Here is a 26,617-nt window from a genome sequence, read left to right as displayed (position 1 = left end):
GTAAACTAAAAGCAGCTTAAAAACAAAAAAGATTAAAGAAAAAAACCTCAAAAAAACCTTTTAAATATGACTTACAGGTTACCCCAGTATAGGAAGTAATGACATTTAGATGAATTAAGCTATTAAAAGCAAAAATGGCCACAACCTTCATTAAAAACCAAGTAAACGTAGAATAGTATGTACAAGTGGCCCATGGTGCCAATTTTATTTGCAGCTATTATTATAGTACTCCATCTCAAATGTACAAGTTACCCCTTTGTCACACCTTGGCTACGTCTTGAACTAGTGCAGAATTCAGCTGTGGTAGAATGCTGATGGTAGCATGCCCAGATGTAGCATACTTGTTCTTGATAGTCAGGTGCTTTGTAAGCCCCCGATTCACCATGACTCCATTCTTAGCCAGGTGCTGCAGAACAGGAAGGAGAGATTCCTCAGCATGAGACAGGTAATGTCACCATTATCAAGAATTGTCAGCGCTAAGCCAAAAGCTCCTGCTGCAATTTGAGAAGGAGGAATGTGCACCATTTCATAGTCCAACATAGTCAGTTCCATCAGGTATTTGGCCAACGTATGCTGCTCAACATCAACCTCTCCAAATTTGATGCTCTATGAAGGAAGTGCAGCGGTAGAGGGTGGCCCAGACCAAAATTCAAAGCTCTTAGAATCTTCATTTCCGTCTGTCTGATTTGGTGCTTAGTGTAAGTATTGTTAGTTACAAAAGCAAAGTCACCAATTTCTGGAGGATACATTTCTTCATATTTGCTTGCAATAACCATGGCAGTGACACCAACCAGCTGCAGCATTTTCTTGGGCACACAATTATTCTGCATGAACCTATCAATAACGGAAACGGTCATGTACATGGTCTCTTGTAGCAACCGGAATTTCATTTGAACCTGCACTAGCCAGTCAGTTAGGATGGCCCTCATGTTTGCAGTGACTTCCCGACCTAGCAGGTATTTTGGTCAGACAGACAGTTCTTCCTCAAGTTGTCTCAGATAAGCATAATATCTTTCACATATTCACTACAAAGATTTGGATCAGCTCCATCTTCTGCATCCACATCATTCACTGCAAGTATTACACCAGAGAAAGCCTGACACAAATATTCTTCGGCAGGGGTACATCCAGATGTTTCCACTGGGCTTGGAGAGGGAGTATCAACCAAAATAGGTTCCGGCGAAAGTTTTTCTTCCTTTACGGGCTCAGGTTCAGGCTCTGGCTCTGGCTCTGGCTCTGGCTCAAGTTCAGGTTCAGGTTCAGGCTCAGGTTCAGGCTCTGGCTCTAGCTCTGGCTCAGGCTCTGGCTCTGGCTCTGACTCAGGTTCAGGCTCTGGCTCTGGCTCTGGCTCAGGTTCAGGTTCAGGCTCAGGTTCAGGCTCTGGCTCTGGCTCTGGCTCTGGCTCTGGCTCAGGTTCAGGCTCTGGCTCTGGCTCAGGTTCAGGCTCTGGCTCTGGCTCTGGCTCTGACTCCTGCTCTATCTCCCCCACACTCACAGGGGCCTTTACCAGTGGCTTTGGTAGCTTTTTAGCAACTTTTCCAGTAGCTGAAGCTTTTACTTCCTTTGTTCACTGTTTTTAGTACCAATATCTCCACGAGCAGTTCTTGGTCTCGGCCCGGGTTTAGAAGCTGCCGCGGTGGGCACAGGCACACGCTTTGCACCTGCCATGGTGACCTTGACCTTATTTGCAGCATTAATTTTCGTGTTCCTGGTGACCCGGAGCACCGTGGCTCCTCTTCACCAGGGAGCTGCTCTGGGGGCAGAGGCAGAACCCGGGGCCTCACAGACCAACAGCCGTTTCTCACCAGCACGCCCTCTATTTTTTTTTTTTTTTTTTAAGAAAAAAGGAGGATTCACAAAAAAGACAGAAGGCTGACCAAAGAGGTAGAGAGAATCCGAAAAAAATGGCTTTTTGAAGACTAAGTGAAGAAAAAGTGATCAATTGCATTGTGAATTCAGGGGGTATTATTATAAAGTGCGCCCACTCATTAGAAGTGATCAATTGCGTTGTGAATTCAGGGGGTACTCCTATAAAGTGCACCCCTGCATTAGAAGTGATCAATTGTATTGTGAATTCAGGGGGTACTCTTATAAAGTGCACCCACTCATTAGAAGCATGATCAGGAATTTAAAAAATGGTATCAGCATAGTTGCATATGCTGGTGTGCTCTAGAGTGGACAAGGATCCAAATCCCAATGTCCTCGGCTAGTTTCCTCCTACCATGTGAGCCGTTTCCTAGACACAGAACTATAACTTACACAACACGACCCATGCAATACTTGTGAAGTGACAGGTGCTTACCCTTTCAAGTATGAGATATCTAATAACATAATTTTAGCATAATTATGGAATTATTGTGTTATTGATACCATATACTTATTGATAATTTTTTTTTTTTTTTGTCGGTCATGGGGCTTGAACTCCGGGCCTGGGCGCTGTCCCTCAGCTCTTCAGCTCAAGGCGAGCGCTCTACCACTTGAGCTACAGCGCCACTTCCGGTTTTCTGGTGGTTTATTGGAGATAGGAGTCTCACGGTCTCTCCTGCCCGGGCTGGCTTTGAACCGCGATCCTCAGATCTCAGCCTCCTGAGTAGCTAGGATTACAGGCGTGAGCCACCAGGGCCCGGCTTATTGATAATATTTTTATAGATGACTCCTACTATTCATTATATTCCTGGTAAATAAGTTGCTCATTTCTTCCATTATGCATCAAATATTGTTTAGCATTCACTCTTTACCAACTGCTAGCACCCAAGAAGATGAATATGGACAAAATAAGGGGTATACCATTCTTACAATAAATTAAATTCTTATAATTTAATATATACACTACAGAATTCATTTCTCCATGTGAGGAATTTAAGCCATGGGTTTACCACCTGTTTAGGTAGGTGACCTTAAGTAAGTTACACAAACTTTATCTCTGTTTACATGCTGGTTTGTGCTTTTAATTTTTAGAATTTGACCACTTTTGTGTTTGTGTGTGCTGCACCTGCGGCTTGAATTCAGGGCCCAGGGGCTGTCCCTGCGCTTTTGTACTCAAGGCGAGTGGTTCTCACACCCAAGCCACAGCTCCACATCTGCCTTTTTGGTGTTTCACTGGAGCGGGGAATGTCATGGACTTTTGCACCCCTCAGATCTCAGCCTCCTGAGTCGCTAGGGTTACATTCGCCCATCACCAGAACCCAACTTTTCACTACTGTTTTATGCAACCTCTACTGATACTCTCATAAATAATATTTTATTTGTATGTAATTACTCATATCCTTTCCCTCCTTATAAAGAATTTGAGAAAATTTGAAAAGAGATTATGATCTCTTTTATGTAATAATGAAGAAAATAAAAATGTCAAGGATAGTTATATGTAGAACACATATGTTGTCACAATCTGCTATTGTTTCTACTGAACCGCTTCGAGTTTAATTCATAGCTTCCTGGTGGCCAAAACAAAATGGAAATATAGCCAATAAACATTCTCACTAATAAAGAAAGAGATTCTGCTGGCCCATCAAAAGTAACTTTTGCTAGTAACTTTGAACTGTAAAAAATATTTCTTTGGAAAGGCTTTACAGGGTGTACAGAGTGACACAGACTATAATCTCAATATTTTTGCAGCAAATTCAATCACAAATTTCATGTAAATGTTTCCATTAAAACCCAAGACCTAATGTAAAAAAAAATTATTCTGTAGCAAACAGAACAACATCCAATCATGCAATAATCATGCTGTCTGATAATCTAAAATGATTTCCAATATATTGTTTGCTTGTTTATTTGTGAACTACATACATATGCACACATATAGAAGCTACTATTTTATGCCAATTAAACTTCTTAGAAGACTGGATAGGCTTTAAGTCATGTGAGATAAGTATTGTTTATCTTCTAGGCTTCCATAGAGGTTGGATAATAGACAAAGACCTGGGATCTGCTGCTGGATGAGACTAGAATATTCTGTAGAACCCAAACTAGACTAGTAATTGTGACATTCTATCATTAAAAAAAAGTGACCTTTCCAAGGTCTCCACCTGGAAGGCCATTCAGGTAAGGCAGATCCAACCCCTCACCAACCTCTCACAACACACCCATCTTCACTTTGGGTTGTAGAAAATACCAGCAACTTTTTTCAGTGAGGATTTTTTGATCAATGGTCACACAAATGAATGTCCCTCTGAAGGCTCAGTGGAAGACCCTCTTAGCCATGTGTCTTGTTTTCAAGAGCATAACACTCGGATGGATTTCTTTACCCAGACCGAGATTCCCGGGAAGGTCTCTTGGACTGGTTTTCTCGTCGGAGAGAGCGGCCCTGTCCCAGCACCTCGGGACTCCATATTAATTCCAGACATTCTGTCTGGCAGTGATGGTTTGCCCCTGTCTGTTGTGTTTGTTGTTGCTGCTGCCATTTGTTCCCTCCATTGTAAAAGTTACTGATGAATTCTGATTTTCCTTTAAAGATGCTCTTGATGCTATTGAGGAAATGTCAAAAATAATGAAGAAAAATCCTAATGTGCTGTCCGACTGAAGTCCATCTTTGGAGATGAAAAACACTCATAATGAAAATGAGTTGACAGCTTACTTGATGATATTTACAGCTGGATGTGACGTCAATCGGAAGGACAGCAAAGATCAATTTTAACGGCAAGCAGCTAAGCATGCTTATTGATCCTGGTAGCTTACTCCTCTACAAATGGCAGAGACCATTAATATGGGAAGGCCAGGGACATGGAGAGGCATAAAACAACAACTGACTTTGAGCCTTTAGAGGAGATAATTTAAGAGTGGTGATTTGATGATCGCGAGGGAGAGTGTGAATTCATGATTTAACCTCACGCACCTACCTCTCCTCTGAAATTGATTGCCATCCAAAGAGTCACATTTCATTTGAGAAAAATGTCATTCCTTCCGTAATTTCCTCTGTAAGACTTGCTTAAGAGATGCCATTTGCATTCTGTCTAATTCTAGTGCGGATGCCCTTTTCTATGACAACAGAGTCGTTTCTGCTAGACAAAGTCACTTGGTGGGTGAAGCACAACTCAGAAACATCTAAGATATCTGTTTCCATATTTCCTTTTATCCCGTGGGACAGTAACATAGGTCCTTCCCTGGAATTTAACCATGGATATGAGCGTGTCTACTAAGTGCTGCCAGAAGACATTTACTTTGGGGAAGAGTGAAAGCCAAGAGCGGTAGCCACTAACGGTACTCAATATTACAAATATATATCACTTGAATGTGGCCGCTGCTATTAAAACCCAACTTCCTCCACGCTGGTGGAAATAGGAACACCCCGCTACACACTAAACTCTTCCCTCAGACAGCTTGCCTTGTATTTTAATATACCTACTGGAGCCTCACCAAATGGATGTGAGGTGGGCTGTCTGTAATAATGAACTTCCCCACCCCTAGAGATGCAGTACATCTGCTCAGATCAAAATGTGTTGTTTGTGACGCTCCCACACTCTGGAGACATATGTACAGTACCAACGTGAAAATAACAAGTTTCAAACTCTTCAAATGGCTCCTGGTTAGCGGTGGGGGCGGGGGCGGGGGGAGCCTTATTGTGGAATAAATCGCTCTGCAAATTTATAAAAGGTTTAAATCTTTAATAACAGTAACTGATGTACAAAGACATCCGATGTACTTGGTCATTGTTAGTAGAGAAAAAAAATGATAAATTTCAGCCTCAAGAGTCTCACACATTCTTGAATAGACCCAACTGCCCCGTTGAGGTGAGAGTAAAGACGGAAGGCAGGAAGTAATGATGATTTATGAGATCTTATAATCAAGACTTTTCCTCCTTCCTTTGTTAATGCTGACTGATAGGTTGAATTCCATTATCTTGGTTGTTCTTCTAAGAAATTTAAAGAAAACAATCGCTCAATTCACTACGATGCATTCTCTCAATTCCTATTGGCTAGTACTTCATGATGTCCTAAGCTATTTGACACTACTGGGCCATTAACAAATCTTGGTATTAATCTCACACAAGAAGGCAGCTTCCACTAACACACTTATAATAATGCCAATACTCTGTTAGTTTCTACATAACCATTCTACCTTCTATGACCTTGTTCATTAGGATTATTGTTTCACTCTGGCAAAGTTTGGTTAAAATCAAGTAAACTGAAACTAATTTTCGTCTGTGTTCTAGATGAACAGGGATGAACAGGCAAAAAAAAAAAAAACCCAAAAAACAAAAAACCCACCAACACTCATTTTGCACCCACCACCATAAGGGTGCATGGTGTATTTATGTTGCCTAACAACACTCCCCAAATTAGAAGCTTGTAACAGAGTATCATAATCTGAGATGCATATTTCATGTATTAAGTGTTGAAAGATGTTAAAATTATCAAAGATGTTAAGATATTATCTTAATGCTAAACGAAGCATTGTGAATTTAGGATTTCTTCAAACATTAACGACGTTAAACACAGACAACCCCGACTGTGAGGCTGCCTGATCTTGATGGGCTCAGGGCGGGCGACCGTGGGAACCGACTGCATGGGACGCTCCCACGTGTGCGTGCACACACGGCACACGGCACATGGCACACCGCACGCAGCACGCAACCTGAGCGGGGAGCCTCCAGACAACGGAGGCTCACAATGGAGCTCAGCAGGTCAGCTGCTTGCTCAGTGGTTCGGAGACTGTGTCCTGGTGAATTTGTTCTCCAGGATCCCCGGTGGCTCGGGCTGTCAGCCGCCTCCCTCCTCTCCCTACCCCAGTCCGCTCCCTCACTACTCTTCTCCTGAGACCTTTCCTGTTCACTCATTAAGCACCACCTCCTCGCATTCTTAGGCCACGCTCTGCTTCTGAAGAAACTGAGCAAGCCATTACTGAAGTGCTCAGTACCTATTTCCCAAGCACAAGGAAAACAACACATCCTTTGGACAGCCTTACGTTTTTGTTTTAATGAACAGTTTCAGGCAAGTGCATAAAATGAAACCATGGAGAGGGGTTGAATAGTTTCCTACATCAAACTCCACGTTTCCTTCTCAAGAGCCCTGTGAGTGGCACCCCCGGCCCTTCTGTCCAGACAGCCCTGGGTGCCTGCGGGTGGAGCAGGGGCAGCTGGGCGCTTCCCAGCCCTCATCAAGGCCCAGCCAGAGGCGGGAGGCACTGGCCGCACCTCCTGGTGCTGCCCGGAACAGCATCCCTCTGAGTCAGCGTAACACTCACCCGTGTCAGAAAGCTACACCAAACTCGGCCGTTATGGGAACAGCCCTTTGGGTGTGTAAAAAAACCTATTTCTCCACCCAGAGAGGGAAAGAGTTAATTACTTTTTCTTTGTGTTCACTCCCAGCTAGTGAAGTTTTTGAGAAATTCCGTGACTGAAGAGAAGCCAGGTGAGAGTCAGTCTTCTGATTTATTTCAATTTCTTTCCACTGAGACACGTCTTTTTTTATGTCAACTCGCTGAGGACTGACTGCAGTCATCGGAAAGATGCAATCATTGATTTCAATAATTAATTCCTGCTTGCAGAAGTAATGTTGCTTCTGTGCTCCTCCTCAGGCCCCAGTGAACAGGAAATCAGAGGCAAGAGTCCATAAACAGCTACATGACTTTGGGGAGCGGAGGTCCCCTAACATACTGTAGATTGGGGAAGAGCTTTCAGGCCTGGGGCTGGCTGAAGTTAATTCCGATGCAGTCCTCTGTTGTCTCAGGCTGCCCGTGATTCTCAAACCACTACTGAAGAGCAGAGAGGCTGAGTGCAGAGCCGACATCTTCGCTGCCACTGATCTCAACTCAGTGGGAAAATCCATCCTTTACCGAACAAAAAGTATTCTCCAAAACAAAGGAGAAAGGTTCTAGAAGGCCCGACACCCAGGAGCAGGAGAGAAGGTGGGAAATCGTCAGAGATGAAAGCCAAGGGAAAAACGGTGGAAAGATGATCCAGGAAACCAAATGACCTGGTCCCTTATTATTCAAATGATTTCTATAATCCAAACCCCCTTCAACTGCAGTCAGAAATGTCCAAGTGGAGTCCCCCAGTGGCCTTTCAGAAGGGCATGCAGTCGCTGAGGCTACTTTGTTTGCTTAACACAACCAGAAGCCAAACCGGCGCCAAGTAACCGTATTTTCTTGTCTTCTCTACGGTATTTCCATGTAGGCCTTAAAAATAATGTTGTATATGCCAATGCCACCATAGAATGGTCAACACCAACGGAGGCACAATGTTTTTAGAATGTAATTAGTAGAACAGCTGTTAGATAGATAGATATTTGCCCATTTAATGCTGAAAAAAATAACATTCTATCTCCTTGTCACAAAATATGTCACAACCCAGACTTTCCACTAATCAGGGAATTTACAGCCCCGAACTGACTGTGATGCCAGGGCTTTGTTATAAATTAGGGCACCCAGGGTTAAAGGCAGAAATGGAAAGCAGGCCCTTATTAGGCGTTTGGCCACGGACAGCCATGCCCAGTCAGGTACAAGAACCAACTCCTTGTTATTACCTGGTCCCAGGGCGATAAGTTTCCTGATGTAAAGAACAGATTAAAAGTCAAACGAGGCCAGATGTTTTTCCTATTAGGTGGATTAAGTCAGACCAAGCCTAAAATTAGGAAAACACGCGGGGCTGATTTACGGCCGTGCTGGGAGGGGCGGCTGCCCTGGGACCGCGCTGGTGGCTAGAGAAACAAGTCTCCACTTCTTCACCAGCCTCACCCCCGACTGCTCTAAAAATGCGGAACGAGAGCTCCAGCCTGGTGATGAAAGCCCCTCTCTACGAACGTCAAAATCCCCTCCGGCCCACGACCGTGCACGGGCCGGCCAGGGGAAAAGGCAAAGCTCACTACCTTTCCTAACAAAAATACCTCAGGAATACAATGACCAAATCTGCCTGGTTCAAATGGCTGGGGGGGGTCCCTTAAAATAAACTCTTGTGATGGCAAGAAATCAAACTCCTTGAGCTTCACCAGGGCCCCGAGCAGACAATTCAAGCCCAGAGTGCGCTTGAATTCAGTGCGGAGCTCCGCGTGTCCAAGAGACCGCTGCCGCCCAGACACTCGGCCGGTTCCACCTCGCGGCTCAGTGGGCACACCGGCATGGTGCCACCGCGACTCCTTGCACTGCAGTCAGACAGCCCCCTGCCAGGAACTTGACAGAGGAGAAAGCATTATTTGGGGAACAGCCTGTTATCTACAGAAGGCTTTCCCTGACGGCGGATTAGTGTAATGCCAGATGACCTCCATGACAGGTGCATCCTCAAAGAGCAAGGCCCTCCCCGACACGGCCGCTTGCTCGCCTCCTACTTGCTAGTCAGCATCCTTAAGTTGGCTTGGACGTGTGCTGTGCTTACGCTTCCTCGGGTAGCAACAGGATCTGAACCTGGGGCCTCACACTGGCCAGGCAGGCGCTCTACAATGTGAGCCGCGCGCCAGTCCACGTGGATCCTTCTGGTTTTTCATCCTCAGAACCAGCCCTGCCGTGAGGGAGCAAGGATGTGCACACACACACACACAGATCTGCATTGTCACAAAGTAACGGTGACTCTAGAGAGGTCACGTCAACTCTAAGGCAAAAATGAAGTCAAATGTGCGGCTTGGGACACGGTTTGGGTTGTGCCTGTACGAGCAGCGGGGGTGGGGCAGCGTGGTCAGACCGTGAGTGTGCAACGCCTCTCCAACTCCCTGAGGTTTGTTACCATGATGGTCACAGAAAAGGGTTGCAGAAGATCACCAAGGAAGCCTGGAAAATGGCAAGAAAGCAACGTTAGGCCTCCAGTCAGACTGCTCCCGCGGCCACAGGGACCTCTGACTGCTGGAAGACCGACTGTTACAAAGAGGATGCAAAGGAAATTTTTATTAAAAAAATGTTCCTGCAAAAACGTTCGTAGGATTAAGGAGCTGTGGTTTTTCATGGACTGGTACTGAGCCAGGGTTTCAGCATGCTGAGACAAGCCTAGAGGACCGAGTTACATGCTGGTTGAGGAGATGGAGATGGAGTGAGCCTTAAATATGAAACAAATAGCGGGGCGCCGGTGGCACATACCTGTCATCCTAGCTACTCAGGAGGCTGAGATCTGAGGATCGCAGTTCAGAGCCAGCCCACGCAGAAAAGTCCATGAGACTCTTTTCTCCAATAAAACCACTAAAAATCTGGTAGTGGTGCTGTGGCTCAAGTGGTAGAGCATTTGCCTTGAGCTGAAGAGCTGAGGGACAGCGCCCAGGCCCAGAGTTCAAGTCCCAGGACCAACAAAAAAGAAAGAAATAGCCGAGGAGGTGCACACATGACGCCCATCTCCCAGACACAGGAGGTGAGCGAGGGACACAGGCGTGGCTGGCTGTTTTGCGCAGCAGCAGCAGCAGCAGGTAGCAAGAGCAACAGGTGACGTGAGATGCTGCTCAGATCTTGTAATGAGCGTTGGCGGGGGCGGCTGGAGCTCTGTTGTGTGCATTCATAAGCTCTTTTCCTGAAGAAGTAAATGTCCTCTACCTCGCTTACAGCATGTGTAATTCCTAACACATTCTTCTCTGCTTCTCGTGGCCAAAGGGACATGTCAAGAGGTAGAGGGCAGAGCCCGAGTGTGTGTGTGCCCAAATCTGTTAGCTCAGGCAGGATCTGTGAGGATGGGCATCCACCCATCCGCAAAGACTTTTCTTTCATTGTCAAGGCGATGTTCAGAGGGGCTAGTCCCATAAGGAAGGTACGAGGGACATTTCCTGTCGAGCTTGTTACCCTTTCCCTCATTCTTCTCCCGCTTTCCCTCCCCGCAACCTCCCCCTGAAGTCGTACAGAGCATCTCCAACGTGTTGGCGTCTGAGTGTCGCTGTGGCACTGGTTCCCCCAGTCCTTTGTCTCGCCATTCTGTTGTTCTCCCCTTCCCTAATTCCATAAACGTATATACAACACCATCAGATACGGTGATGACAGGAGCTGTACCACAGCAGGAAGAACGTACAAAAGAAACAAGAGGGGCTGGGAAGGTGGATCAGTGGTAGAGCGCTTGCCTTGCATGCCTGAGGCCCTAGGTTCGATTCCTCAGCACCACATAAGCAAAAAGAAAAAAGCCGGAAGTGGCGCTGTGGCTCTAGTGGTAGAGCACTTGCCTTGAGCTGAAGAGCTGAGAGACAGACAGCGTCCAGGCCCAGAGTTCAGGTCCCACGAGTGGACCCCAAAAACAAAAACAAAAAAAAAGAAACAAGAACCCACACAGTGCATTAACAGCAACAACAGAGGAAGATCTTTTGTGTCCGTGTCGTGGAGTTCATTTCTCTGAGCAGCATCTTACGTGGTCAGATGTACGTAGCTATTGAGCGATTCTGCCCATCTGCTAAGATTATCCTAGGTGTATACGAATCGTTGCACATAAGGGAAACCATGGGACCTAGGTTTCTTTGGGTCTGGCTTACTTCATAATAGGATTTTTTCCACATCTCTCCATTTCCTAACAAATGGAGCAGTGTCATTCTTTCCCACAGAGACAACCCTGACAGACTCACAAATGCATGCTTCTAAGGTGGGCTCCCTGAGGACCACCTATCCACAAGAACCCTCTGTGGACCAGTTTTCTCTCACAAACCACCTACAACAATGAATGCTACCTAATTCAGGGGGTGTAATGCAGGCCTAAAAACAGCACAGGCAGTATTCTGACTTACTGGCATAGCATTGTACATTCTTGGTTTTGAAGAACTATTACGGAACTATTAGATCTGAGAGTGCTCACCTGGAATCCCAGAAATTTGGGTGGAAGAGGCAGGAAGATGATGAGCTTGAGGCAAGCCTGGCCAAAGTGAGTGAGACTCTATCTTCAAGACAAAGTATAACAAAAGAGAAAGGGACAGCTCAATGGTAGAGCGCTTGCCCAGCATGTGTGAGACTCTGGACTCAATCACCAATATGTAAGCAATCAATCAATGGATCCAATTACTATCCGAATAAACAGCATATTCTTTTCACTAACATTGTGCTCCTATATTTATCTCCAAAGGGAAATCACTAAAATAGGGGAAGATTTGTTGCCCATCTTTATAAAAATTTCAAATTAGGTATCAGATTTTACAGAGGATCTAGCTCTTGTGTTCTTTTAGAACTGTTACACAAGGCAGAAGAGAATCTTGAGAACTCATCCCTGGTCTAGAGACAAGACAATACTTAACCTAGAAAGAGAGTGCTTGGGCAATTTCCTTAAAACCTCAAAGAAAGCATATAGTAGTTCGATTACCATGGTAACTATGCAATATCTGTGAGTAATATATACAACTGCATTTTATGGCTACTGCATTAAGAGCATTTCCTTCCATTCCATTTGAAATTCTATTCAAATGCAAGTGTGAATTCACTGTTAAACAGACACATAACCTATGTAGCTCTAAGGAGAACAGAATGTCAAAAAATGAAAATTGTTCTACATGAAAATCGTGTTACATTACATTGGCACTATTAAGCCACTAAATTAATAAAAATGTTCAGGTGTAATTCTATTGAAGCAGTAAAATACTCTTGAAAATGACTGCAAAGTGAATCATACTGAAAGCTATCCAAAGGATGATATAGTAAACATTTTAGTAAACTACAGAAAATTCATTTTTCATGAATCCAAGGGTATATTTGCCTACAATGGCAATCTCCTGTATTCCTTTCTTCCTTTGATAGCCAAGTTAACTGCCATACAAAATTGTATTGCATTATTTACTACTGAATCGATAGGCATTCAAATTTTCAACTTGACACTGCCTATTATGCACTCTTTCTGAAGTTACTTGTTTTTCTCAACGTATAACATCACAGGAAACAAAATTCCAAAAGGATAAACGAAAAGAGGGTGAAAACAAGACAGCCTTTGTTATTCACCAATTGGAGCCGCCTGCAAATTCCTCCGCTGAAATTCCACCCCAGTACCTCAGGACACGACACTGTGTGGAGACAGATACTTAAAAGGGCTGGCCTGGGTGAAGATGAGGCTTGTAGTGTGGATCACAATCATTCTGACTGTGTCTTTATCTTTAAGAAAAGACAAAGGGGTGTGTGTGTGTGTGTGTGTGTGAGAGAGAGAGAGAGAGAGAGAGAGAGAGAGAAAGTGAAAGAGAGAGAGTACCTTTGTGCACATCCATAATCCTAGACCCTGATTTCAAATACTGGCACCTCCTAAAAAGAACCGTGTGGAGGGGATGCCACGGAGGACTTGGGGGAGACGGCCATCTACGGCCTGCGAGTGGAGACCTCATCTTTAATTTCTGCCCCAAGATGGGGACCACGTCTGTCTCTCCACCACACCCATTCTTCTCTGTCTCTTGACCGTCCAGCTCCACTCCTGGGCACGGCGACCTTTAACAGGTTCTGAAATGTTACCCCCAGGAGATTTTTTTTTTCTGGTTGTGGGCCCTGAACTCTGGGCCTGGGCGCTGTCCCTCAGCTCTTCAGCTCAAGGCTAGCACTCTACCACTTGAGCCACAGCGCCACTTCCGGCTTTTTCTGTTTATGTGATGCTGAGGAATCGAACCCAGGACCTCATGCATGCAAGGCAAGCACTCTACCACTGAGCCACCTTCCCAGCAACCCCCCCCCCCACCCAGGAGATTTTTATACAGTATGCAGGCAAACAGTACTGTGGACTCCAGTCTACAACTTTTTTCATTCAGCATTATAACCAACCACATGGTCATATTCTATCAAAATGTGTGATTGTATCACTGCATGATTTCTCATTATGTGAATATACCATAATTTATTTAACTATGACATATCTATTAATAAGGATCCAAATGTTTTATGATAATAAATAATACAGTGAGTACTCTGTACATGTTACAATTTGTGTGGTTACAGAAGACATCTTTAGATGTAGGATAGCAGGGCCCTAGATATGTGTATTTTAAATTTATATAACATGATTAAATGCCTGAGGTCAATATCATACCACTGTAGATTCATGCAAAAATGTACGTTAAAATATTTCTCCATATTTCCAGCAACAGTCAAAAGAATAAGACTTTTATGTAATATTCTATTGTTGTTTTAATGGTATTTATTATTATGAATGAAATTCAGCTTTTAAGAAAATTATTTTAATGCAGCATTTGGATTGCTGTTTAACTACACTGTCTACTCATAGTCTTCTTACCTTGTTCTCCCAGATTGCTGGTGATTTGATCATCAATTTCATGAATTCCTCTCATATTAAGTATATTACCCCCTCTTCTACAAGGTAATTTGCTTTTACAAATTACTTTTTGATGGTTTGTTATTTGTCTTTTGAATGTGTTCATGATGCTTTCCCACATATATTTTAATGCAAATGTATCAACTTAGTTAAATTTCTAAATTATGTGTCATATTTTAAAAAGCCTTCCTGTTCAAATCCTTTTTTAAATCTAATAGCTTAATAGATTCAACTGGTATCTTGTTTCTAAAATATGTATGTTTGTGGATACGACAGCCAAGAAGGGATGTGACCACAAATTAAGTAGAAAAATCACAGAAGCATTTCCAAGCGAATTTCTGGAGAACAAATAGAGTAGGTGCCACAGATTACTTAAACTCATAAAAATAAGGAAAAGGAAAAATAAGATTGAAGGGTGTTTAAATACTTATTGTAAAGGAAACTTAGAAGTATTCAAATTAATTATCAGTTCTGACACTCCGTAGACTGGGTCAGTCTCTAAAAGATAAAAACTGCTGAGCAAAACAAAGTTCAGTTGTACCTTGTTTATAAACAAGATGCCTAAATCTGAAAAGAAAAAATGAAAAAGAGATATGAAACAAGTATAAGCCCTAGTAACGGTGGTTTTATTTTGAGAAATGCTGGGCTTTAAGCGCTGTAAGAGTGGGAACACGGGTAAGAGTCCTTCATGAGGAATGAAGGAAGTTACTCCGGTGTTAGCTACAGGATGTCTCCCTTGACACCCACACCTGCCCAGGAACCTGATCTGGTGACAGGGCCAAGTCAGCTGTGGGGTGCAGCTGCACGCTACCTTCTAAGTACAAAATGCAACAGAGTGGCAGGCCAAGCTGTTTCTCTTCAAAAATATGGAGCTTCTTCATGGAAGTAGCATGGGACCACTTTTGAAGTTTATATTTTTGCTGCCTTTAAAGCATCCTGAAATAGGTTTAAATTGGGGTGATGCTGGTGGGGACCACAGGGATGGATGAGGGCAAAAACCATCAGTTTACACTTGAGTCAAAGCAGAGGCAGATCATTATAGCACCATTGGCAAAAAGTCCGCACCCCCTGGCTATACGCTACCCAATAGAACTTGACCTAGGGCTGGCATACATCTCAATGGTAGTGCATTCACGTCACATCATGAAAGCCGGGGTTTTCCTCGCAGCATCACAAAATAACAAAGCAAGCTGATCCTTTGGCTGGGGACAAGATGGTGTCAGTCCTGCTCCCCAGCCCAGCCCCGCCGTGGTGACTGGAAGGCAGAGTTCTCTTGTCCGAGCCAAAGGAGCACCGAAGCAGAATCAACCACGCAGCTTGGCTCAGAGCAAGACAGAGGCGGAAGGCAAGGACACAGAAGTTGGGTGACGTGTAGACACGGCGGATCCTCCCCTCATCACCTGACTCTGTAGGGCTGGCTGACTGCCACTTGGTGGGGGCTCCCAACAGGAAGCTGGCTCCGGGACAAGGTGCCTGCCCCCCGTGGCTCTGCCGTTCTCTCCTCAGTCACCTGCTCCGGCCCCACCAAAGGGAGGCACACCAGGACAGCCCCACAGGAGCTCGGCTGAGAAGTGGCGTGGGCCAATTCCTGCTCATTTCCAAGACCTTCCTAGGGACACTTGTGGAGTCTGGAGCAAGTTCAGATCTTAGGCGTGCTGGGAGGTCCAGGAAGAAAGTATTCCGGAATACTAGTTATTGGTGATCAAGTGTGCCATCATCTTGACAGAACACAACGCCGCGCACTGCGACCCTGGATCCTTATGGCTATCGACCCCCCAGGACTCTGCCAAAGGCAGACAACTTAAACATGGACAGACCTTCCATGCCTAAGTCTCAACCAGAATCTGGGTTTGCTGACCCTTCCAGGTAAAGGTATTTATAAATACCAGAGAAAGATGAACAGACTCCATGGGCTTGCTCTCCCATTCCAGACACATGAAAAACAAAGACTTCAAAAGACTGAAGGGAGAGAGATAGGAAGATTAAATACACAGTGCTTCTTTTGATCTGATGCTAAAGTAGAGACATGACATTGAAAGGTTTTTTTCTTTGTTTCTGTCAGTTGTGGGGCTTGAACTCAGGGCCTGGGCACTGTCCCTGAGATGTTTCACCCAAGGTTAGAGCTCTACCACAGCACCACTTCTGGTTTTCTGGTAATTAATTGGAGATAATAGTCTCTTGGACTTTCCTGCCCAGGTTGGCTTCAAACACGATCCTCAGATCTCAGCCTCCTGAGTAGTTAGGATGACAGGCATGAGCCACTGGTGCCCAGCTGTAAATTCTTAGTATAGTCTATCACTTTTATTTTACTTACATAAATTTCTTAGTTTTGACAAGTATCACACTTACATGCAAGATGTTCAAATTAAAGGAAGCTGAAAGAGGGTGCGCAGGGATTCTCTAAGTTTTCTGTATATTTCTAATTATTCCAAAATGTAAAAATTTGCATCTGCCAAATATGTCTCTATAAAGTATAAGATTTCATGATGATTGTGTATTAAAACACATACACACATGCATGTTCGCACATACATATGGGAAGTAGCCCTCTCCCCCAACAAACACACTATGTAGAATGGGGCACCTACATTTTAAAGTTACTTCTACATTTATGTAAGTGTTCTATGTAGTGTGTTGTATAAAGATAAAGGATTTTCTCTTTTTAAAGCAGAGCTTATCTGTATTGATAAGCTCCTTCAAGCCTACACAATGAGTACAATTGTGTGTGTGTATGTGTGGGTGTGTACATGTGTTTTAATACACTATCATCATGAAACCTTGCGGGGACTCACGCAAGGGTCTGCCTTTAAGGTTTCACAGATGCTTGAAATCATTCCTTTCTCATAAACATATGGGGTCTACTCTTCTGTTACTGTGTGTGATTCTTATTGACACTAATGGGAACTGTGCATGTGTAGCACTATAATTTGGCCTCAGACAAACTGAAAATCATCACTGCTGGGATGAGAAGCAAAGCAACCAAACATCGAGAAAAAAATGACTCCCCGAGACTCAAACCCTGGTATCTCTTTTCCCAGTCTGCAGTGATTGGCTACAATAGACTCTAAGACAAAACACGGTACTATTATATATGATATTTGCAGGCTGCAGTATCTTCCTGAAGATAATACATCTGTCAATGATAACATAAAGGCCTGAGCATTATTTAATAAAATGAGAATCATAATGCTACAAAAATAGGTAAAAGGAGCCAGATGCCTGTGGCTCACGCCTGGAATCCTAGCTTCTCAGGAGGCTGAGATCTGAAGCTCATGGTTCAAAGCCAGCCCAGGCAGGAAAGTCAGCAAGAATCCAAGAAATCCCCAAAAAGCCAGAAGGGGAGCTGTGGTCCAAGTAGCACAAAAGCTCAGGGACAGCACCCAGGCTGAGTTCAAGCCCCAGGATTGGTGGGTACCCCCATCCCCTTACCCACCCACCCACCCACCCCATCCACCACCCACCACCCCTCCTCCCCCCACAAAGCTAAACGCTACTCATTGGCAATGCTATGTGTCATTCCTTTTAGAACTTCAAGACAGACCTGTACATTCAGTGCTTATTTTGTCAAATGCCTTTATAGTAGGTTATCTCTTTTAAGCCCCAAACTAAATTGTGGCTTGTTTTTTACTTAAAATTTAAGATTATATACCATGTACCTATGAAGGAGAGCTTCAGAGTAGAAAGACTCCTTCGCTGTTCCACTGTCCCTTTTCTCCTCTGCAACTGAACGTGCGCATCTCAGCGGGGGCATTCTGGCCACGTTCCAAGATTAGGGGGTTGCTTCATATCTCAGCGGGAGGTGGAGATTATGTGTTTGGAGAAACCACTGGAGGCTGGCAGGTGAGCCCGAGCCGCTGCTGAGGCGAGAGGACTGCCAGTGAAGTCACTTTGTGACAAGTGTCCCCCTGCTGTGGGTTAACTTCCAGAAAGAAGGCTGGAAGAACACAGAACAGTTCACAAGGAGGAAATCAAACAAAATAAATTGGACCTAATTTGACATTGTTAAAATAAGAAGTGTCAGGAGAGCTAGTAGGAAGTGGGAGTTATGAAGAGATTCTGCAGAGATTAAACATTTAGTTAGACAATAAAATAGCTTGCTGGTCAAGCTTAAGACATTATTCTTACTGCTTAAGCTGATGGGAACTTGTGAATACGTCTTTTTGGCAAGCAGGGCTGCCAAAGAGTAGGAACTAGGTCTTAAGAGTCATTCATCTTTGCCCCAAGCAGAGAGAAATAGCCGTATTATAAAAGATAACAAATAGAACATAATGTTCTCAGTTTTACCAATAGATTACAAAGAACTGACCAGGAGAAAAAAAATAATAATGTACAATGACATGATTTTCTTTTCCAAATCCAGTTGGCTCTTGGTAGAATGACACACAGAAATATTTCCACATTATAGTTTTTCTCATGCCAAAATATTGTCAATTTTTCAAACAAATTCTTCTTTGGCACATTCCTAAATGGTATAAACTATCTGTAAGGGGTGCCCGGTGCAAAGAAGAGCAGAATCGTCATGAACAAAGCCAAACGGTTTGATCTGTATCTTCCTGCAGGATCTGATCCAGGCACCAAACAGGCTAATGTGCAGAAGGCTCTCCAAAGGAAGACCTTCATGCCTCCTGTTCCCACAGAATCCCAGTCACCTTCTGCCCTTAGGTGAGGAGAGATTTCCTCTTTTCTCCAAGTGTATCCTCCTTTGTTCTGTTCCTTTTCCGGAAGGATTCTATAATTGTGCATTTTACAGTGCATAACAAATCCCCAACTGAAGGAAGTGCTCTCATTGGTTCCAAAGCCCACACATTTACCTCTCTAAATATTTCAGTCCTCACATAGCACCTCCTGTGCCTCTGAATTCATCTTAGAACAACAGAAGCTCCTCGGAAAGTGTGTAAATTATGTCTCCATGACCTGGGGATCCCAGAGAAGCCAGCCCCTTCACCTCCCATGGTAAGCTGGCTTCTCCTCTATCTGTGTTGTCTTCCACAAGGGCAGATGTGGCATTGAGGTAGATTTCATAATGTGCTCGGCTGCACTGCACACAGTAGGTCCCAAGGGTGATGGTCTGTGTTCATAGTTTACATGTACTTTATTCTTCAGGCATCCTATTGTAATAGGTTTCATTCAGAGTGCATACCAAACACATCAGTATTTAGTTGTTTTTTTTTTAAATTGGTCAGCATTCCAAATATCAAAAGAAAGCAGGAGAAAGCTAATGGTAGCAGACTGCAAACATCTAAGATCTCAAAGTAAACCTTCCACTGAAATTGGCTATCTCTTTGCCTCTTTACTCCCCACCCTTTACTGAAACATGACACATATAGGTTCCTGTGCACTTCTAACACAAAGTTTACTGTAAGAAAGCCAAGGGCATTGTCTATATTTGCCAGCCCTTTAAGCCTAATCTTCCAAAAATCCCTGAGTAGAAAACTGTCTGGATAGGAACATCACAGGGTCCCTTTTCTCCTGATCCCAGGACTCAAGCGCCTCTTAAAAAGGATCTTTACGTAGGCCTTAATGGGAACTGTGCAGCCAACGCATAGGTAGTTGCCCAATCACCCAAACAACTGGGTTGCTGTGGCTGTGGCTGGGTTTTCTTTAGGCTCTCCGTTGGCACTGGGCTCCAGTGCGCTGGCCCACGCAAAACAAGGCCTGTTTTGCTTGATGTTTGAGGTTAGGGAGTGGCTGGCAGCGTTCTGTGGCAAAGTGACACTTTCAACACTCTAAGTGATTTGCTGACTTTATTTAACAATATCTAAACCATTTTAACCAACAGTATCATATAGCTTGGCACGTTATACCACTACAGATCTTCCGGAAAGGATAAAATGGCCAAATATTTACATGCATTCCGTTTTCTTTACATATTTGTATTTCTACCATTTTGAAAATTAGAATATAAACATTCTGTTTAAAAAATCTGTTCTCCCCCACATACTACATATTCAAAGAGCAAACACACTTTTTCCCTTTAGTGTGTGTGTGTGTATGTGTGTGTGTATATATATATATCTATATCTATAAATATATATAAATATAAATATAAATAACTGTAGGAATAGCTGGATTTCTATACTTTAAATATCTATGTCTAACCAATAGCCCCAACCTTTTGTTTTATGATGTGGAGAAAAATATAAAATCTACTGTCCCTGTAATTACATTGCCCTTTGCCATCTCTTAAAAAGAAAAAAAAAGGAGAAGATGGGGGGGGGGAGGTGGTGGTGTTCAAGTTTTCCCCCTGTTTTATTTGCACCCTATTAACAACTGTTACTGGAGCTTTAATTATGCCCCGGTGATTGCGGAGTTGTGGCTGACTTGTGTCACTTTTCTCCCGGGGGACGCTTTATAATTACCAGCATCCATCCTGGCTGCCTGTAAGCTGATGCTTTTTTATTACCAGTTCAATAATCACCGCATCCTTGTGAACATCTGCTCTGCAAGCCATGCATCGGGGGTCCCCGCGCCTGTCACTTGCCACCCCCTCCCCACGCTGACCCTGCTGCCCTTGCCTTCGGTTTGTATCTAATTTGTTTACCAGAGGCTTGTCTGGAGTGCCTCCCAGGGACACAATTAATACACTACATTTGCAAACAAAAGAAAATTTGCCCTCTCTCTCCTTTCTTGTTCCCCCCCCCCGGATTATTGTCCTATCCTTGGGTCCCAGAATTTCTACTCCTAGGAGGAGAGGCGTGTGGAAAGTTAGAATGAGAGATGTGTTTCTCAGGGAGCTCTCCTCTGGGTTAGACTGGAAGTAGGAGGATGTTTTGGTGGTATGCTTGCTCTTGAGAACGCAAGACCGCGACAGTGACTCACAGAACGCTATTTCACGCGGAGAACTCGACTCCTGCGAAGCAGAGGACGATGTGCTTTTCCCCCGGGCTGATTTTCTTTCTTCCTGGCCTTCTGTCCCGTGCTCTTCCTCCTGCCTCCTCTCTGCAGTCCTTCTCCTGTGTGTCCCCGGGTCTGCCTCTGCTGTGGCTGGGTTCTGGCATCAAAATGATGCCCGTCAAAGACAACAATGAGCACAAATCAGAGACCAAGGCTGGCGCTGCCCGGCCTCCCCAGGACGCCTCTCCTTCTGACTCGCCGTCTGTTATTAACACTGTGACACTGGGCACCACTGGAGAATTCTGGTTCCGTGTGAATTAAGGAAATAAATGAACCCCAAAGTTCAACATTTCAGTTATTTTCAAGTAAGTATTCGACAGCCGCCTGACATTTGGGGGCACACGAGAGCAAGTTGGGCAAGCCATGGCTTCATCTGACATACACGAAGCCGCGACCTTCCGCCCACAGGAGGAGACATCCCAGGCACCTCAGCGCTGTGGCCACGCTCAGATCCCGCAGCACGGGGAGCCCAGCACCTCCCAGTCCTGAGGCTGCATCTGCTGCATTGTCAAGGAAGGGCGTCTTCTATCCGCCCTCTGTTCTGCTCACCGTACCCAGCCTTCTCCTTAGTTTCTTGAGTGACTGTATTGTCCTACCTGTGGATGAAATTCTAGTGTGGGTAATTAACAGCCACTCAGGCCCAAGCCGGGATATAAAATTCATACACACATACACATGCACACACATTGCACTGAGACTATCACACAAACCTTGAGTCTGCTCGTGAAGACCAACATTCATATCTGTGCTTTGAGTTACTCCACAAAGCTTAATTGAATGTCTGTAGGGAAATAGGAATGAAAACACAAATGCTCATGCAAGGACAAATGCTCACTAGGTCCCCATCTCCCCTTCCCTCCCCATATTATCAACACAAACAAGACGAGGACCTGTGTGGTATGACTATGGACTGGGGCCGACAAATGCATTTTATAGGAAGTCAGAGAAAGCAGGCCAAGTTTTCCAGCCTGGTTCACCAGCTGGACTAGGGACCGAATCTCAGAAGTACCTAATGGAGCTGTGAGTTATCAGCCCAGGTTGCTGAGGATAACTAAGAGATAAAGGGACTGGAAGACTAGAAAATCAAATGGGAAAAGGGAGGGACAGAAGGAACAAGTCTGAGAAGGAAGGAAGGAAGGAAGGAAGGAAGGAAGGAAGGAAGGAAGGAAGGAAGGAAGGCGGGAAGGAAGGAAGGCGGGAAGGAAGGAAGGAGGGAGACAATGAGGCCACAGCCAACAAAATTCATGGTCAGAATATCCATTTAATGCAGATAAAATTAAAATAATAGCACATTCTCAAAGTTACTTTTAAAAAGGTTTAGTTTTTTAAAATAGATTATGGTTAAGCTTCAAAGAGGGTTTTGCAACTTATTAGAAAGAAATTGTTTAAGAAAAACAAAATTCAAGTTATATTTGTATATGTGTGTGAGTGTGTATAAAGGTATATGTATGTAAATTACATATCCAGAAAACAAAAAAAGCAATTCTAGAAAATAACTGAATACTTAAAGTCTCAAAAATGAAACTTTAAGGTGCACAGTTTAAATGTGTCCAAAGGACCAAGAGCTGAGAGGATGCCCCAGAACACAGCGCCTAAAGACAAGAGGAATGAAAACCGTAGGAGCAGCAGCGAAGACACGAGAGCGTTTACAGGGGCCCAACGCACACCTTGTGAAAATGCCAACAGAATAAATCAACAGAACAGCTGAAAGGTGAACTTTTAAAAGGCGATGCTAGAGACGATTCCAGGACTGGAGCGACTCAAGTACAGCACAGCTAAAAACGTCCAGGGTTAGAAAAATGATCAACCTCAACTAAGGATTTATCGAAATTCACATTACTTTGAAGAGTTTCAGTAGAACCAGGGCAGTAAATGTGAAATTGCCTATATAACCCTTCAGGCCCATTACTAAATATATTTTATGTCTGTTCAATTTTATTTTTTCCTTAAGAATTTTTTTCGACATCTAATTTTTTTGTCAATTGTCTTTACAACCGCCACTTTTTGAAGAGAAAATGAAAATCCAGAGGCCCACTTCACATATTTATGCCGCTGTTAAGTGCATTCGCGCTAAAGTAAATCTCACTGATTGTGAAACACACATTTACATTAAATACAAACACAAATACAAGCCAAAGTGATGTTGCCAGAACCCTGGTCAAGGATAGACAGAAAAGAAAAAACTGGAACAGGTCCCTCCTTGCTGCTAAATCACCAAGGTGCGTGATTACCAAAGCTCTTGAGCGGTTCTTCTGCGTGGGGAACATTTTCTGGCCACGTTTTTATAGAGATTGGAATCTATTTTGAAAAACGGGGGCTACAGAGGCTCAGCTACCACAAGTATAAAAATAGTCAGCACACACAAGTCTCGGCGGCATAGATTATAGAAGGTGATTAGTTGTTTGGTAATTAGAGTTTGAGTTCAGTTCCTTGGAGGGCCTGGGGATTTTATCTGCTGCTGCTGCCCATCTGCGAAGGTAGGATTCGGGGTAAGGTTGCCCTCCTCCAGTAGAATGAAGGAAAAGCAGAGGAGCAGAGAGGAGACAGTTATTCTGATCTTAGCATGAGAGAGGTTTGCTGTATGCTCTTAGCGTTGGGATCTCAGAACCTCGTCAGAGACGAGCGTGGCCGGAGTGCGTGGGTCCCGGGCCCTGGCTGCCGCCGGCCTGGTCTGGGGGCGCCTGCTGAGGCTTCCCAGCGGCTCTGGCTTGTCCCTCCCCAGCAGGGCTGCCTGTTACCTGTGGCAGTTCTCAAGAGCCCTTACCTCAGTTACCCCGGCCAAAACAGGGATCAGTAACCTCCCGTGGAACCAAGGCCAAGGCTGACCGGACTCAGAAAACACTTCCAGTGTGGGATGCTGTCAGAATCTATTCTTGGTGGGATGGGAAGGTTGTTGGGTTGGGTCTGCTGCTGATACCCAGCCCTCTGGGGAAGGCGTCCTGGGCGGGAAGCAGCCTGGCTAAGAACCTGCAGGCTGCGAGGAGCCCTTGGAACACCGCCAAGGCTCCCACGCGCCCGTTTCTTGACCAGAACAAATGCAGCCCGGGGCACAACCGTCTATCCTTTAATTGGGTGAATAGGCACCCTTTGGCTACGAAGCTCTGTTGATCTAATTTCTTGCCCTTCGGTGTATTTCTAACTCTTAACAGCTGCCTTTCGCCCCTTTCCCAAAAAGAAAAATGTGAGTCATTCATTCTGTGGTTGTTATTCGACTCAAAACATTTCACTAACGCAGAAGATTAAGATGCATTTGACAGACAAACCATTAGGTCTTTTCCTGCCCTGGGCAGGTTCTTGGCTTGGGCTCCGTCACCTGACTGGCATCTGACTGACGGACGTGGCGGTGAACCCGGTGTGCTCAATGCAGGGCATGTGATTTTACAAAAGCGAAGGTTGGAGGAGAGGAGGGACCCGCCCGGGCTCGCGGGGCCAGCTCGGAGGGCACTGCCCCAGCTGCTGGCACAAGGCGTCCCACGCACAGCTACTTAAAGACGATAAAAAAAAAAAAAAACACTTTTTAAAAAGAAAAGAGAGGAGTAACAGCATGGGAACGGTTGTTTCACCCACTATCTTCAGCCACACCGAGATGTCCAACCTGTGGCTGGAGACAGACTTACTTCACTCTGGTGGTTGGAGCCACAAAAGACAAGCACAGGACTTGTCTAAACTTATACTGCCACCCAGGATGAGAAGATAGAAAGTTTGGGTGAAAAGAAAATACCATTTGCACGACAGATGCTGGACAAACAGCTAGAGAGAGCCCGCCTCACACCACGACTGTTTTCCGGGGGCCTCCACAACCAGCTCCCCTCCGGCCTTCCGTGGGTCGGATCTTCCACTTCTCTTGGATTTCTGTTGATGTTCCAGTGCTAGCCTGGAGCTCAGCCAGAGAGGCTGGCATGGTCATTCCCACGTCCTTTGTTCCTCACGGTAGCATTTTAAAAGCACCTTCTGCTTTCTCAGAAATTGGTGCCGCACTGCACAGAAACTAACGCCTACTGCTTCTTAAGATGCCGAAGCCTGGGCCTTTACCTTGAACCCCGCCCTGCCTCCCTCTCCCCTTCAGACGGTATGTCTCTTCCCTACATTGTGACTTGCTTGGGGCTGTCAACGATCACTTCCTCTATTGGAATAGGTAACAGAAACTGCCACCGCACCCCCGTTGCTTACACCCTTGCACTCTTGATGCGCCATCTTCTACGTGGTGTTTTCCCAGTTGTTCTTCTGTCCCTTTATCATCTGCCCTTTGCAGGACTAACAGCAGCATGCGTCTCACTCACCCATGTGGCCCACGTCGTGCTCTGGAACTGTGCCTGGCGCAAGGCAGTACTCCATAATTATACGCTGGCTGAATAAATGCATAGCATGCCCTTTCACCCCAAGGCCGGCCATCCACCAGGTTTCAAATGAAAAGCACCGTCACTCCGCACAAACAGCACACACATGTGGGCATATTTATGCTGCTAAAGTGCCTTTGGTTAAAAAAAAATCTTAAGAACACAGTTCTCAGGGGATGTTTTTGGTATTTCGGAAAGTAGAAGCATGCAGGAATGGTTATAGACTAAACAACTATACATACAGTATAGACCTAAGTTGGCTGGACATCAGGCATGAGACATTATTCTACTAACCTACTCCGCACTGCTCAGTGGAGATGGATTAAAACATGTGTAACATGAAAGTAAAGGAGATATTAGGTCCTTCCTGCATACTAGCACAGGTGTTTACATGGATTAACTTATTTAAAACTTAGGGAATGACGCAGTAGGTAGGTAGGTAGGTAGGCAGGTATGCAGGTAGGTAGGTAGGTAGGTAGGTAGGTAGGTAGGTAGGTAGGCAGGTAGGCAGGTGGGCAGGTAGGTAGGTAGACAGGTAGGTAGGTAGGTAGGTAGGTAGGCAGGTAGGCAGGTAGGCAGGTAGGTAGGTAGGCAGGCAGGCAGGTAGGTAGGTAGGTAGGTAGGTAGGTAGGTAGGTAGGTGGGTAGGTAGGTAGGTAGGTAGGTGGGTAGGTGGGTAGGTAGGTAGGTAGTAGGTAGGTAGGTAGGTAGGTAGGCAGGTATGCAGGTAGGTAGGTAGGTAGGTAGGCAGGTAGGAAGGTAGGCAGGTAGGTAGGTAGGCAGGTAGGCAGGTAGGTAGGTAGGCAGGTAGGTAGGTAGGTAGGTAGGTAGGTAGGTAGGTGGGTAGGTAGGTAGGTGGGTAGGTGGGTAGGTGGGTAGGTAGGTAGGTAGTAGGTAGGTAGGTAGGTAGGTAGGTGGGTAGGTGGGTAGGTAGGTAGGCAGGTAGACAGATAGGTAGGTAGGTAGGCAGGTAGGCAGGTAGGTAGGTAGGTAGGTAGGTAGGTAGGCAGGTAGGTAGGTAGATAGGTAGGCAGGTAGGCAGGTAGGTAGGTAGGCAGGTAGGCAGGTAGGTAGGCAGGTAGGCAGGTAGGTAGGTAGGTAGTAGGTAGGTAGGTAGGTAGGTAGGTACGTAGGTAGGTAGGTAGGCAGGTAGGTAGGTAGGTAGGTAGGTAGGCAGGTAGGTAGGTAGGCAGGTAGGTAGGTAGGTAGGTAGGCAGGTAGGTAGGTAGGTAGGTAGGTAGGTAGGTAGCCTCCATCACTAGACCCTGTGTTTG

At 45.0% G+C, this 26,617-nt stretch overlaps 1 pseudogene; it reads right to left on the bottom strand.

Moving 5' to 3' along the window:
* Nucleotides 1–259: 259 nt before the first annotated feature.
* LOC138816305 (G2/mitotic-specific cyclin-B1 pseudogene) lies at nt 260–25,342 on the bottom strand (annotated as a pseudogene).
* Between the last annotated feature and the right edge of the window lie 1,275 nt (nt 25,343–26,617).

Source organism: Dipodomys merriami, unplaced genomic scaffold (assembly GCF_024711535.1).
Source record: "Dipodomys merriami isolate MVZ:Mamm:240054 unplaced genomic scaffold, mDipMer1.0.p SCAF_69, whole genome shotgun sequence".
In the NCBI taxonomy this organism is placed as follows: domain Eukaryota; kingdom Metazoa; phylum Chordata; class Mammalia; order Rodentia; family Heteromyidae; genus Dipodomys; species Dipodomys merriami.
Note: the sequence above shows the minus strand (reverse complement) of the source record. Positions and strands in the feature narration are given on the sequence as shown.